This window comes from Mustela putorius, unplaced genomic scaffold (genome assembly GCF_011764305.1).
Source record: "Mustela putorius furo isolate JIRA1106 unplaced genomic scaffold, ASM1176430v1.1 tig00003869_pilon_pilon_pilon, whole genome shotgun sequence".
NCBI lineage: Eukaryota > Metazoa > Chordata > Mammalia > Carnivora > Mustelidae > Mustela > Mustela putorius.
Window position 1 is genome coordinate 26,378,995 of NW_025422021.1, and position 17,024 is coordinate 26,396,018.

General features: G+C 37.7%; 2 pseudogenes; one reads left to right on the top strand and one right to left on the bottom strand.

Moving 5' to 3' along the window:
- Window positions 1-13,779: 13,779 nt before the first annotated feature.
- Window positions 13,780-15,290, bottom strand: LOC101678522 (annotated as a pseudogene).
- Window positions 15,291-16,035: 745 nt separating this feature from the next.
- On the top strand, window positions 16,036-16,800 carry LOC101678201 (annotated as a pseudogene).
- The last annotated feature ends 224 nt before the right edge of the window (window positions 16,801-17,024 follow it).

Genomic DNA, 17,024 nt, shown 5'->3' on the forward strand with positions numbered 1-17,024 from the left:
ATGTTACCACGACCTAACCAATTTTCTTATGCTCAGACTTTCTCACTGGGGTGAAGAGGAAATTTCTGGGAGCCCCATGTGAAAAGCTACTTTTATGCTCTCCAGGTAGACCCCAGGCACCACCTTAATTGTTCAGAAGCAACAACAATAACAACAACAAAACAACAATAAAAACCCTAGGTATTACATGAATAGAAAAAAGTATCAGGATATTGAAGCAAACAAAGCTACATTGTTATAGCCAGTCCTTCCAGGTTTCTAAAATTTAGCTGTATCAAAAAATCTACTGTGGACTGGGAGTTAGGAGGTCAGACTTCTACTCCTGGCTTTGCAAATAAACCACTGAATGACCTTAACAGGTCACCAAAACTTGGGAGATCCATTTCCTTCAGTATATGATAAGAGGGTTGGACCAAAAGGCTACAAAGTTCCCTTCAATTAATTAATCTATGCGCGAGCTAATTCATGGTTAATTTTTCCTTGCTAGGCTCCTGGAAGTTCTAATAAAGGTTTTCCATGTATCAGGAATGTGCCATATGTCGAAAATCCTGATAATGAGCCCAGTGCCAAACACCGCACTAAATGCTTCCCCACAAGTCATCGCCTCAGTCCTGTGAGGCCAGAACAGTCTGTTTCACAGCTGACATAACTATGGCTGAGGAGAAACTTGCCTCAGGGATGTCTGACTCTCAGACAGCTCCTGCCCCTTTATTCCTTTTACATACATAGCCTCTCATGACCAACTGCTTTTCGTGACCACTGGAGCTTTGCAGATCCAAATGTGAAAAAACTGCCACCATGTATTTAGATTAACAAGTGAGGCAGAGAATGTGAAGCTAAGGCAAACTTAGAGTTCATATTTCAGCTAATTTTACACATATGGATAAAGACACTGGGGGAAGTTTAAAAAATTAAGAAGTGACAAATGGAGGACGAGGGTCCCTATTTCCTGCCTCCGTTTCTTCTTTCCTTTTATTCCACAATTCCCAAAGTAACTATACAGTATGACATGAATGTTAGAAAAGATGATTATGGGCCATAAATATTCATTTCTTCTCAGGGACTGCCTGATGACTCTCTTTGGGTACTCCTTTTAGCCTTCTTTTTCTTTACTGATTCAGGCAGGACTATGCATAGACCACATTCAAACGAGAAAAATGTAGAGCTTCTTCTTCTTTTTTTTTTTTTTAAATGGCAGGTGCTTTTAATTATACCACTTCACTCATCTCTTTGTACATATGAATAAAGGGAATAATTGAAATTTACAGCCTTGAAGGCATAAAACTTAAAGTTTCAGCTACTATTTAAAAGTTGTGGTGATTTTTTTATGCACATAAGTAAAAATAAACATTTTTTTCTGCATCTTAAACAGCTCTGAAGATCTCAGAGGCTGAAAATAAATTCACTGAGTTGCTAATAATGCATAAATTTACCAATAATACTTGATGTCTAGTCTTCTAAAGAGGAAGAAAATGCATTGATACCTTAAGCAGTGAAAATGAAACTCGTTTAAAACAAAGTTGATCAAGGAAAACAAAACAAAGCAGCAGACAGAAATGCAATGATTAGAAGCCCAGCAGCCAGGACACTGAGCACAGAATGGGGCATATTTTAAATGAAAGAACCTACCGGTAATGAACTGAATGGGCACGTAGGTATAACCTAGTTATGTGTGTGTATGTTTGTGTGTGCTTGTGCATTACACTTGTTACAAGCTCCTATTCTGCCTATTTAAATTGATCATCATGAGATAAACATAATATTGGATATTATTTAAATCTGCTCAAAACCCAAAATAACTAGAAGAAGATTTAGAGTCACACCATTCTGTCCTCAGATTGTGTTAAAAAAAAAAAAAAGATTGGTTTTACTTTAAAGATTATCTTTCATGTCTTCTCTTCCAAATACACGTCTATTCTTTTAGTCTCTAGAATAAAGACCCAGAGCCAAATTCTATGAGGTAATGACCGATACAATCATTTTTCTTTTTCCCTCTCCAAATAACAATTTCTGAGACTGGATTGTTGACAATGAAATGCTCTGGGAGAGAAGGACAGGAGTATATTTGTTAAAGTTTGCTCAGCACTATAAACAAGAGCTAGTTTCTTGACATTACTACTACTATTATCATTATTATTATTATTTTTTTACCTAAAGTGTTCCAGGCTTGGGTAGGGATGGAGGGCAGAGTTGGAGGGGATAGGCAAAGTGCACAGTTGTTAGGAGGCCTGAATCTAAACATATATCCCTAGAAACTTGGCCACTGATACTTGGGGAGATGAAGTTCTCTAGCCAAGGAGAAGTGCACTGATATTAAATAATGTGGGAAGGGATTATTGACCTGGCCCTTGAGCCTTGTTAGCACTGATGAATCTATTAGATTTCAAACTGAAAGTGGAGGCTTGAGCAAATGGGATAAGCATACCCTTTCCACTTCCCCTCCCGTTACTTTCTCCACCTGGAATGTTCTCCCTTTCTAGTCCTCCAAATCCATCAGATTCCATATCCACCACGAAGCCACCCACTCACATCTCGTTTCTATAGCTCGCCAAGGACTGCAAGTACTGAGAAGCACATTAGCACTTTACCAACTTGCTTTTGCCTTTTACTTTTCTTCAATGCTTTGTCTTACTCTTTTTTAAAAGCTCATTTCGCCTACCTGGGTACATGTTAACTCTCTTTCTAGAAATCATACTTTCACTAGACCCTACAAAACCCTTGACACATACTAGGTATTTAGCAATTAATTATTAAGTTACTATCTGATGGAATTTGGAGAAAGAGCATAGGACTGGAGTGACACCTAGATATGCTTCAAACTTTATATTCTGGGGGAAGAAAAATTACAGAGGCCCTTCCCAGTTCGTTGAACACTTCCAACTCTGTCACCTGACAATTGCTCATCCCCTTTAATCCTGTTTTCCTACTTAACTATAAAGAGAAAGACTTACAAATGAGCCACCCAACTGTCATGGCCCTTAGTTGAAGTCAACTAGTTTAAGATGAATTTTCTGCTGCTTACTAAGAGAAGGGTTCGCTGTTTTGCTGTCATGTCAACTCAGCAGGAAATTCTCCTTCCTGCTTAGAAGTTATTCAAATCTCCTAAAAATCTAGCACATGTTAGAACACTGAATACTGAATTTAGAACTTTGAAATAATCAGGGGCACCTGAGTAGTGCAGTCAGTTGAGCATCCAACTCTTGGATTCGGCTCAGGTCATGATCTCAGGGTAGTGGGATTGAGCCCTACATTGGGCTCTGCTCTCAGCATGGGGTCTACTTAAAGATTCTCTCTCTCTCCTACTGCCCCCCCCGCCAAGCTCACCCTTGCTCTCTCTCTCTCTCTCTCTCTCTCAAATATATTAAAAAAAAAATTCAAAATAATCAGACAAGCCTCCTTTAAGGGATAGGATGGTATTTGACGTCGATTCTTCAGAAAGTAAAAATTCCTGGAATCAAGAAACTTTATCATTATATAGAACTAGCCATTTGCTTCCACATGATAGGATGTAAGATCACATTGAGAGTAGATTTTTTAAAAGAGATTTTAAACAGATCAATTTGCCACTGAAAATTTTTGAAAAATACATAGTGAAGTAGGCAACATGATTGCTGGGATTCATTTTATGATTTTATGCTTTTAGTTTGATAAGTATGGCTCATTTATCAGAAATTCTTCAAAGCCTGTAGTCAAACCTTATCCATTTTTTTGTGTACTCCATAATATCTTAGTAACTTTAAGACAGGACACTGTCATGCCTAAATTGTACATTTAATAACTGCTTTTTGAGTTTAATATAAAGAGACTTTGATCTCTTTCCAGTGTATTTAAAAATCTAAAACAAAATTGTCTTCAAAGCTGAGGTAGTAAGCTAGCAGCCTGTCAGCTGGCTACACTGGGTGCAGAAATGTATTTTCTTTGGATGAGGTATTATGTTTTACATTTTTTGGAAATTTTTCTTTTAAAAACCAAGGGATTTTTTGGAAAATTATCTTTTAAAAACCAAGGGATTTTTACATACAGTCAGATTTTTGTTTTGCCTTTAAAAACTGTAAGATCTGGCAAACCAGAACTTAATTCCATTATGGCAACAATCAGCTGGTGTGATATCTGCTTTGAACAGGGACACCCTCTCCAACTTTCTGCATTCTACAGTCCCTTGTGGTCCTCACCCAGACTGTCTCACGCATTTACATTACCTGCTGGATTAAGAATCTCTGCTTCAAAGGGTAACTCATTTCTTCTAACACTTGAAAACTTGTCATTTTTAAAAATGCAATCTGTTTTCAGTATTACCCAGAAAGAGCCTACAAGGGTGAAGTTTTGTGGAGAAATAGATTGTCTTCAGATTTCATGTGGTCACAGTAATTAATCACCTACCTGTTCAATGACACAATCAGTTCCCCAGTAATGAAGATCTTGTAAACAGAGAATTACCAGAGAGAATCAATCCTATTCGATATTTTGGGGGAGAAGGGAAGGAGGAGGAGCAAAAATGAGAACAGGAACCACCACCACCACCAAAGTTGAAGTACTTTTTCTACAAAAACATGCCTGCTAATTTACAAACAGGGAATCAGAGAAAGCATGTCCTCTATCTAAATTCTCTCATAGTATACTTTCCAAAGTTCTCCTGGTAAGAATTAAAAACTTCTCTCCTCATGTTCATGTCTTATTTTTTATATTCACCCACATTCACTCTTTTAATCTGCTATACTGCATGAAATACCATAGCCCACAACAACACACTCTGTATCTCCTCCCCAGTGGCTCTTCCTATCCTCTGTCTTACAAAGAATTGCAGTTCAGTTGGTTTTCCTGCCACTCATCAGGGGCTCATATTAGTTCTGGACACAGTGTTTTGGTAATGTCCCCCTCTCACTAATACCATGGCACATCTTAACTGCAATTTAGAGGCTTTACTGAGCAATCAGTCAGGGGATACATTTATTCTTAGGGTATACATAATATCATGACAGTTTGGATGAATCAAATCTAAACAAACCAATGAAGCAACTGGAAGAAGGCAGTGCACAAGATCAATGATAAACCTGAAAGCATACCATATTTTTCTTTTTTCAACCCCAATATAAGCTGCTTCTTTAGCAATATACTGTTTAGGTTGTTTTCAGGTACCAATTTAGCTCATGGCATACAACCATTCCCAGTCTGATTCAAGATTATGCTTCTATATAATTAACTTCAGTTAATTTTTTAAACACTCTCAAGACCAGTGAAAGAGAATTTCTCATTTAGGAAATAAATTTAGCTGAACAGTTACTGCATTACACATGGATATTTCAGAGTGGCAGTATTTGGAATGACTGCATAAACCCTGTTGGGTTATGTGTATGTGTTTGTGACTATTACATATTTCTGTTAGCTCAACAAATAGGCGCTCTGAATTGTTTCCTTAGTGATGGTTACTAAGCACTTTGAAAGATATTAGAATTTCCTTCTATCTTAATATAATATGTACTGTAATTTTTTTCAGTAAAAAAAGATCTCATTATTTTTACAAGGTAAAATTATTTAATTCAAATTTTGCTTCAAAGTAAGGCAGGGTGTAGTTTATAAATTTGCTACTGAAAGAACCTGGATATGTGAATCAGTTTCTCAAATAAGTTAAAATATAGATAGGTACAGAAATTAAATTCAAAATTAGTTCTTAAATGACTCCTCTAATCGTAACATGTAAATAATGATATTGCTTAATGCTTTCAACAGGAAAAGATTTTCATAAGATTAAACAGAAAATTCAGCTTGAGGGGCACCTGGGTGGCTCAGTGGTTTAAGCATCTGCCTTCAGCTCAGGTCATGATCACAGGGTCCTGGGATTAAGCTTCCTATTGCATTGGGCTCTCTGCTCAGTGGTGAGCTTGCTTCCCCCTCTGCCTTTGTCCGCCACTCCCCTTCACTTGTGCTCTCTCTCTCAAAATAAATAAATAAAATTTAAAAAAAATAAAAGATGGAAAACTCAGCTTGATTCACCTAGAGTCTATAACTGTTGTTCTCCACTAAGTAATCTATTACACGTCCAATTTCTCATTGATCATTGATTTTTCAGCCTGCCACACACATTATGCATGATTTTGCCATATGTGAGTAAAATTTAATTTGGACTTGTAAGGAAGTATATTTACTGTCAACCACTTCAGATTTGCCCATAATTTATACATTTATTATTCAAGACCTCAATGTTACACTTCTGTTATATGCTGAGTAAAAAATAAGTTGGAGAAAGTAATGAAGTAGGAAAATTTACTCTGTTGCTAAGTAAAAATGATTTAGTCCTGAGGTAGGTGGATAATACAGAAGAAGGCAGGACCAGGGAGGAAAATGATTCTGTCAAGAGACCATCCCTAGCACACAGAGTTCTTTATTAGCCTTGCTGAAAATAGCTCCTGTTGGTTTAGCCATTCAATCTTGATTACTGGCATTGCTTTTTTCTAGATTCTTTCTGGATTACACTGAGTTTTCGCACATTTTTTTTGCCACTAGGGTTTGGCATTATTTGCCGGCACACTACCATCCTACTGGGGTAGAATGATTTGAGTCCTTTGCATAGCTCTATTTTGCTTCTGCCAAAGAAAGTCTTACAGATAACTGTATAAATGCAGGGGAGGGGGTTAGCTGCTTTAATACTTAATATTGGCTTAAAGTGGATGCTTATAAAGCTTATATAACTAACCAATAACATGTTAATTCCTAAAATTTGCATCTTCCTAGACATTTGTAAGGTTGGCTGGGCTCCGGTGTGTTCTATTAATCTATTTTTTCCCCCCTGTCATTCTCTAAACTCCTCACTGCTACTTTCAGAATATGTGTCGCCTCATCCCACTTGCTTCATGACTTACAGCAATCTGGCTCTCCAACTACCACTGCTCTGAAATTCGCTTTCTTGAATAATCCATTGTTCTTTTGTTTGACACCCCTTCTCTGCCAAATTCTCTTTTGGGTCCTGGGACCCTACTCTGCCCTGGCTTCCCTGCTACTTTTCTGACCAGTCTTCACATGCTTTCACTGGACAATTTTCTTTTCTTTGCACATTTCAATGTAGGAATTCTCTAAGATACTATCACATACCTTCTCTCTGCTCTCTGGCTCCAAGTAGTCTGTATGCCCGTGATTCAAATTCTAGAGGTATACAGATGAATCTCAGCCTCACTCCCACTGGCACTCAGATTCCAGATCCATATTTCCAGTTTTACACTAAAAGCAAAGAACCTGAATTCCATGGGCAAGATAGCCATAATTAAATTCATTATCTCTACCTTCTTCTTCCTTCGTTCCTTTCTCTTTCTGGTTAACGACATCATCATTTTTCAAAAATCTATGGTAAATACTAATGGTGTTCACCAATATTTTTGGTTTTCTTCTCCTTCTGTGAACAAAGAGGATGCCATTTCCATATTCGCTTAAGGAAAGACATGGCCTTGTGACAGAGCAAGAAAAAAACCCCTTTGTTGATTTGAGCCACTGAGATTTGGGGACTGTTTATGATTAAAATGCAACTCTACTAGAAACTCTACTAGCAACTCTAGTAGAAATGATTCTACTCTGACAACTCTGTAATTTCTCCAATATGACATCTGACATCACTGAATCAATCAGGAATAAGCTTAGGTGTATATCATATAAAAAGTTAAAACGTGAATGACAAAAAATACTTGTACCTTTATTTGTGTGTCAGGTGAAAAGCAGCCAGAAGCAAGCCTTCCCAGGCTGACCCACCATCACCAGTGACTCACTCCCACTTTCCCGCTCCTCACAAGGACAGGCGGCATCGGCAGCACTTGGCTTCCACTCCAGAGTACGGGATGGGTCGGTGACGCTGTAGCATATTCCATCCATATCACAGCATCTGGAAGGAAAAAATGGGAGAGAGAAACATGTCTCTTTCATGGACAAATTCCAGAAGTTGCACTTAGACCTCACAGGCCTGAATTTAAATCTAGGACCACACCCAGCTATGGAGATTCAAAAATACAATCTGTTAGTTGGGTGGTAATACGTCCAGCTAAAATTTGGGACACTGCAATAAAATAAGAAAAAGAGAAGCAATACTGAAAGATAATGAGCAACCTTAGCCACAGTTATGTCTGATTTTTTTAAATTAACATATAATGTATTATATGCCGCAGGGGTACAGGTGTGTGATTCATCAGGCTTACATAGTTCCCAGCACTCCCCATAGCACATACCCTCCCCAATGTCCATCACCCAGCCACCCCGTCCCTCCCCTCCCACGCTGCAGCAACCATCAGTTTGTTTCCTGAGATTAAGAGTCTCTTACGGTTTATCTCTCTCCCTGGTTTCATCTTGTTTCATTTTTCCCTCCCTTCCTCTATGATCCTCTGTCTTGTTCCTCAAATTCCTCACATCAGAGAGATAGTTATGTCTGATTTTCACATTCATCTCATCCTTTGCATCATCAAAATTTATTAATGTCATTTTCTAAATGTCTCTCAATTCCGACTCTTCCTTTCACTCTAATGATACTCAGGAAATAGTTTTCACTAAGACTACCGCAATCAGTTAATAACTGATTTTCCTGCCTTCTTTTCCTCTTTTCCTTTGAGTATTGAAAGTCTCTCAATGCTCAATGCTTCATGCGGCCATAAGAGTTACTGGTATATGTAATAAATATTCTATGTAATCTTTTACTCCCTCATTGTACTTTCTTTGATGGTTCCTCATTAGCTATAAAATGTGGTTTAAATTTCTCACCACGAGATTCAAGACCTCCCATTGTAAATTTGGTCAGAATATTTCCTTCATACCATCATTTCCCATTATGGAATCAATGTACAGTCACATATATTTCTCCTTTATGGCATCACTCTTCAGGGGTACGTGGAGCTCTGATCACTGCTCTCATCTTTCAAGTACCAGTTGAAAGATTTCTCCCTCTAGGAAGACTTTCCACAACTTTAGGGGCATTTGCATTGTTCTTTCTTCCTTCCTGTACCATAATGTTATTTATATTTCTTTTAAGAATTTAGACTTATGTTCATGCATGTATATATCTTCCCCATTGAGCCGGTAAGATCTTTGAATGTAAGGAAATGATTGTTGGATGAGTGTATATATGAGATTCCGTGCCACAGAGATAATATTGTATCCATGCAATAAATATTAAGACATGAGTACAAACAATGTTTCCCTTAGTTCTTCTGCGGCATTAAGTATAGTTAAGGAAGACAAGATCAACTCTAAATCAGATTCCTAACTTCTTCCTGGACTTGTCATCATTTATCTTAAATATCCTTCATGACCTAATTAAGAATCCTAATCAGAGTAAATGAAACAATATTGTCATATTAACTGCTTTATTTAGAATACAAAGAAGTCTGATTGCTGCCTAATCAGCCAAATTAGCACCTAATAAAATGTATTTCCCTAAAGGAGCCTTGTAAGTATCGATTTGTAATTGCCTGATCTCTACGTTAAATCAACCAGTGGGTCCTCCTTAGAAAGATGGTCTTCTACCCCTTTCAAAATAAGCACAGCAGTACTGGAAATAAAAATACTATCTATGTCACAGACTTGCTTGGGCATTATGAGCAAAATGTATTATACTGGGTGAGTGTATATTATTCTAAAAGCAAAATTATTTGGTCATTATTAGAATCAAATTTATGAACTAGTGAGGTCTTTCAAAATGAACCCAGATGATTTTTATTTAAAATAAAAAAGAAGATCTCAGTGTAAATTCACATCTAAGAATAGAGGGATCCTTAGAATATCTCCTTTCCTTGGGTTATTAGTAGGACTTATACTCACTCCAGGCTCCAGGGTTGGGTCCTGTTTGGCCACAATTCATTTAGAGAGGTCAGGACCTGCTATAACATCTTTGAGCCTTTGATGGAATATAGCCAACAAACTAAAGAGGAATTCTGAAAAGAATCCCTGAAAGATGGAGTAGAAGCCTAAATCTGTACCTGTATTCTGCCAACACTCTGGCCTTTTCAGCATGTGTACCAGCAGGTTCTTTCTATTGCTTAAGTCCACTTGAATTGGCTTCCAAACTACTGAATTACTCAAATCAGAGGCCTAAGGTCACTGAGGCCTGTCTCACCTCTGCAACTGTGCCATCATGCTATTTTTCAAGCCTTTAAAGAGAACATCCGATGCTTTTAAAACATTCTCTGAGAAACAAACTGAGGGTTTTGTGGGGAGTGTTGGGTGAGCCTGGTGGTAGGTATTATGGAGGGCACATATTGCATGGAGCACTGAGTGTGGTGCATAAATACTGAATCTTGGAACACTGAAAAAAAAAATAAAATTACAAAAAAACCCACAAAAAACCAAAACACCATACTCTGAGTGATGCTTCTTAAAAAGTAAATTTACCAAAGTGCAAAAACATTATTTAAATCTCAACCTCTGGAAACACTGAAGGGTGAACTCTCTTGGACAACTTGTCTATAGTCTAAAAGAGAGGCAGTGATTGTGAATAAAGTACCTTGATTTGAAGTGGTCCACAGACGCTATCCTCTTAGCTTTCATCTTTACTGAGCCAGCTTTCTTTCACTGCTAGTGCTTTCATGTTGATATCACAAATTATATGTTCCAGAAACACTGAAGTATGAGTTTAGTTTTTAGCAATAATTTGTTAAAGGCTGAAGAACTGGCATTTACTAAAAAGAAAAAAAAAGTAAATCATTACCTTTGCTATTTACCCTTCTGAGAACATTGCTTCTGTATAATACATTAAGAATATGTTTCAAAAAATAGCTTATAAATGAAAGGTCAACATACTGAAGCAAATGATCTAATTACTTCATGTCACAGAATAAGATACATTTTAATTTCCATATTTTATCCCTGGATTTGCATCATTCTGAGACTCTCAGGAATAATGCAAAGTTATTTGACCAAAGAAAATGGTAATAAAAGAAGTGAATCAAACATTTTAAAGTTCTATTAATAAATTATATCCTTTGCTGAGAGAACACAGTCCAACTTAATATTCCATTTAAATATTTAGTTACTTCTGAAAAATGTTCAAGACAAATAAATTGCTATAGTTAATAATACAGTGAAGTGTACTTGATAGTCACTAAGAGTATATCTTAAACCTTACCATACACACATGCAAGCTAACCTGAGGTGATGGTTAATTATTTTGATCTTAGAAATCATTCAGGATGTGTGTGTGTATGTGTGTGTGTGTATACATCAAATCATTATGTACACTCTCAATATATATGATTACATCTGTCAATTATTCCTTAATAAATTTAGAAAAAAATAATTCTTATGTATCTTCTTTGTCTATTTCTTGATTTCTCTTTATCATTAATTTGCTCTGTGTGCATGTACATACATGTTTTAATTATTAGCATGTATTTGTTGCTAGGGCTGCCATTAAAAATACCACATACTGGCTGCCATAAAAACAAAAACAAAAACAAACCTAGAAATTTATTTTTTCCCACTTTCAGAGGCTACAAGTCCAAAATTAAGGTGCCAGCAAAGTTAGCTTCCTCTGAGGACTCCCTCCTTGGCTTCCAGATGGCCATTCTCTTAAAATTTTTATATATTTGTTCTACTGTGTGTGGACATTCTTGATACCTCTTCCTCTTCTTATAAGGACACTAGTCATACTGGATTAGAACCCTACTCTAATAGTCTCATCTTTTTTTATTGTGTTATATTGGTCACCATACAGTACATCATTAGTTTTTGATGTAGTGTTCCATGATTTATTCTTTTCATGTAACACCCAGTGCTCCATGCAATCTGTGCCCTCCTTAATACCCATCACAAAGCTCACCCACCTTCCCTTCCCTTCCAAAACACTCAGTTTGTCTCCTGAAGACCCATGCTCATTTGGACAAATAAACATTGTTAAAATGTCCATGCTTCTCTGAGCAATCTATACTTCCAACAACATCCTGATGAAAATACTAATGGCATTTTTCAAAAATTCTGGAACAAACAATCCTAAAATTTGTACAGGACCATAAAAGACCCTGAATTCCCAAGGAAATGTTGAAAAAGGAAAACAAAGCTGGGGCATCACATTGCCTGATTTCAAGTTATATACAAAGCTGTGGTCACCAAGATAACATGGTATTGACACAAAAACAGACACATAAAGCAATGGAACAAAATAGAGGGCCCAGTTATGGAACCTCAGCTCCATAGTCAACTAATCTTCGACAAAAAAGGAAAAAAGTATCCAATGGAAAAAAGACTGTGTCTTCAATAAATGGTGCTGGGAAAATCAAACAGTTATATACAAAAGAGTGAAACTCAACAATTCTCTTACACCATACACAAAGATAAACTCTAAATAGAAGAAAGACCTCAATGTGAAAGACCTCAACCCATCAAAATCCTGGAGGAGAACATAGGCAGTAACCTCCTCAACATCAGCCATAGCAACTTCTTTCAAGACATATCTCGAAAGGCAAGGGAAACAAAAACAAAAATGAACTTTTGGGATTTCATCAAGATAAAAATCTCCTGCACAGAAAAGGAAACAGTCAACAAAACAAAGAGATAACCCACAGAATGGGAGAAGATATTTGAAAATGACACTATAGACAAAGGGTTGATATCCAAGATCTATAAAGAACTTCTCAAATTTAACACCCAAAAAAACAGTAATCAAGTCAAAAAATGGGCAGAAGACATGAGCAGACACTTCTCAAAAGAAGACATACAAATGACTAACAGATATCTGAAAAAGTGTTCATCATCATTAGCCATCAGGGAAATTCAAATCAAAACCACACTGAGATACCACATTACACCAGTTAGAATGGCAAAAATCTACGAGGCAAGAAATAACAAATGAAGGAGAAGTTGTGAAGAAAGGGGAACCCTCTTACACTGTTGTTGGAAATCTAGCAGTTTCATTTTAGCTTAATCACCCCTTTGAAGATCTTATTTCTAAATATGCCTACATTGTGAGAGGCTGGGGGTTAGAGCTGCAACATAAATTTTAAAGAGACATAATTCAGCCCATAACAATCACTTTGCTTCTTTTTGGATATAAAATATATAAATAACAAATATTTTTATACCATACCATCTTGATTGTTATAATAGTGCAGGAGGCATAGCTCAAGGAGAAAGATCTGATTTGGAGAGGACATTTAATCAATATTCATTAAATAAATGAATGACTGGATCCAACATATGGACATATTTTGTAAATTAGTATGTATATGTTCCACAGGCTTCTCAAATTCAACCTCAACAAATCTGAATTCCTCTCCTTCTCACAGATCTTTTCCTGCTCCAACCACTGGCCCAGCCAGAATGCTTCACCTCTCCCTCTCCTTTCTTCTCCCTGCCAGGGAGTCATCAATTCTTGCAGGTGCTACCTCATTAATAGGCCTTCAACCCATGCATTCCTCTTTATTTGTGAAACAAAGTTTACTCCCATATCATTGCAACACACTTATATCAGCCATATGAAGCACAAAATTTCATTCTCCATATTGATAGTCATCTTACTTGCTCTTTGGCTAAAATTCAATTGCTTCCTTTGTTCTTAGCATGATTCCTAAACTTCTTTAAGGTCCCTAAATGAACTCATTTTTTCCCTATCTTTTTCATGTCTCACAACTTTGCACTTCATAACCCATTGCCACATGATACTGAATGACATGCAAGTCTTCAAATTGACCATGTGCTTTGTTTCTTTTAACCATTATATAGTGTTCCTTTCTCTCTTTTTCTTCCAATGTTCAGTTGCCTTTACTGATGCCTATCTCCCTGAAGGACAGGTTCAGGATGATAGGTGATGGCAAGAGATGTTCACTTAAAGATCTTTCCCTAACTGAATGCTTTGCCCACATGATGGAAGTTCTCCTCCCAGGAAACAAACTCTGAAACCAGTGTCTGGATTCTCCTCACTGCCAAGATCCAGTTTCTGCCATGTATATGACTCTGACTCTTAGTCCACCTGCCAGTCTGGACTCAACAGAAAAGCAAGATCCTGGCCTTAGAAGACCCAGACCAGCTGCTATTGTTGGCTCCAAAGGGAGTGACACAGGCAAAAACATTCTTCCTTGGTTTGTCCAACCTCTAGAACAGCCCAGTGGTGAGGTTGCAGCTCATGAAGGTCTGGGTGAGCTCTCGGGGAAGCAGTCCTCAGAATAGCACAGAGACCAGCCATCCTTAGCAAAGTGCTACCAAACATAGGGCAGCACCACAGAGAGGGTTTCCTCATTGGATTATTTGCACTTAAATTCAACCAATACAAAGGTATTCTTGGACAGGTGAGCAAAGGGATCCTCGGCCTTTGACTCAATAGTCAACACCTGCTTACAGTCATCCATCTTCTCCTCAGGAGCAGGGACAGCGGTCTTTTTCTCCTCTTTCCACTCAGCCTGGGGCTTCTGCTTCTCTTCTCAAGAACGCTTCTCTTTCCATGGAGTAATCTTTTCAGGATGGCTCTCTGCAAATTTTAACATCGACCTGGTCTATCTTCTCATACAGAGTTTCACTTCCCCCAAGATAGCCCCAAACTGGGGCTGGTTAATGCAGGGGAGGATCCAGTGGCTGGTGTCAGGGAAGGCCTGGTGGAAAGAAGGCTCCAGGACCTTTTTATAGAGCCACAACAGGGTGCAGACAACTGTGATGTCAGTCAGTGTCACACATTCGCCCACAGAAAAGTCCTTGTTTTTTTTTTTTTTTTAAGATTTTATTTATTTATTTGACAGACAGAGATCACAAGTAGGCAGAGAGGCAGGCAGAGAGAGAGAGGGAAGCAGGCTCCCCGCTGAGCAAAGAGCCCGATGCGGGACTTGATCCCAGGACCCTGAGATCATGACCTGAGCCGAAGGCAGCAGCTTAACCCACTGAGCCACCCAGATGCCCAAAAAAGTCCTTGTCTTTAAGTGAGCATCCAGTAGCCCCAGAATTTGCCTTACTTCCTTCTTTGCATTCTCTGTTGCCTACTTTTTGTGGTACACAATGCCCAAAGTGGGGAACACCCAGGTACTGACTGGGGTCACTATGTCACTGTCAGCGAAGCTCACCTTTGAGCTCTGCTGCCTCTGGAGTACCTCCCCACAGCTCCTTATTGCTCACAGAGTAGGCACTGGCATTGCTGTCAAACACACAGAAACCATTGTCACCCTTAAATGCTGGAAACTTGCTGACAGGAAATTTATAGAGAAATTGGGGAGTGTGGTTGATTTGGCCAAAGTGGAAGTAGGGGTTGCAGAGAGTACATGGACCTAAGCCCCATTGTACTGAGCAGCAATGAGAGACTTGAAGGCCCTCCAGTTTTCAGGATATATGCACAGGGTGCCGGCTGCCATGGTGATTCCACACATAAAAAGCTATTCCTTTCTTAATCTAGAACATTCTTCCCATATGCCTCTCACCTTTATTTGCAACTATCAAAATCCCATCTGAAACCCGGGGACTCAGTTAAAAGGTCACTTCTTGTGTAAAGTTTCAGTTGAACACAGAGTCTGAGAACTTCTTCTATTTTACTCTTACCAGAGGCTGGTTAAAGGAAAACTAAAAAAAATTATAACTATTACAAACATAAAAAGAACTCAATAAAGTGTCTGGGTTCAAAATGAAGGTAGCTGGGTCAAGAATCACTAGGTTTCAAATATGTAAATCAATTAATAATAAAAGGAGACATTTACAGTAACTTAACAACTGTGCAATGTATCTAGGGTTAAACAAAACAAAACAAAACAAAACCTCTCAAAGAAAACCTAAAAATAAAATACTAGTGGGAAATACAAATGAAGACTTGAACAAGTGGAAAGAGTACTATATTCATGTGTAAGTGGATTCCAAGATTTTACTTATACCTAAATTAATTTATACATTTTATATTTGTTCAATAAAAATACTAGTATTGTTTTTAATTTGATAAACTTTCAAAAAGTCAAATAGAAAATAAATCAGAGAAAAATAGCTACAAAAATTATAGGAAAAAATGAGTAATACCTCATTTCTAATATCATAAGACATACCAGATGAATCATAGATTTGAATGTAATATCTGAAGTTGTGAAAAGAGTTTTTTTCATGCCTGGAACAGCCATGGCCTATGGTTCCAAAAAGCATCTGAAGCAGAAAGCAACTCTAAAACACTGGAAGTTGGATAAACTGATATGTTAGCTCCTCAACCATCTCCAAGTTGCCATTGTCTGAGAGACTATCTCCCTTTCATCATTTTCCTAAAGAATAGGCTTAAGCATGCCATAAAAGAAGATAAAGTAAGGAAGATAAACATGTAATGCTTCATTGGTGCCAAGGTCCAAACTGATCTAACTTACATGTTGGTTTTATGGATGTGCCAAGTGGTAATAAGACTAAAGAGAATTTCGGTCTAATCTGTGACACCAAGAGTCACTTCGCTATTCACTGTATTTCATCTGAGGAGGGCAAGTCCAAGTTTTGCAAAGTGACAAAGATTCTTGTGGAAACAAAAGGAATCCTTCATCTAATGACCCCTGATGTTCACACCATCAACTCCCCTGATCCCTTCATCATTCACATTGATTTGGAGACTTGAAAGTTTACTGATTCCATCAGGTTCGATACTGGTAATTTGTATATGGTAACTGAATGTGTTAACCTGGGAAGAATTGGTGTAATCACCAAGAGAGAGAGACCCGGGGTTCTTTCAGTATAGTTCACATGAAAGATACCAATAGCAACAAATTTGCCATCCAGCCCTCCAACATTTTTGTTATTGGCAAAGACAATAAGCCATGGATTTCTCTTTCCCATGGAAAGGGTATCTGCCTCACCATTGCTGAAGAGATAGACAAGACACTGGTAACCAAATAGAACAGTGGGTGAATTGGTGTCTTGGTGATTACTGGAATTCTCTACAGTTAATTAAAGATAATGCACCATGAAAAAAAAAAGTGGTAAAAGGAAACACGAGACACTTTATACAATACTTGTATGAAAATGTCCTTTGAAAGTATGACAAATTCCTGAAACCAGTAAAGAAAATATTGAAAAAAAAATAAGACTTTCTATATATAAAATTCACTAGAGGTAATATCCCAGGTAGAAAA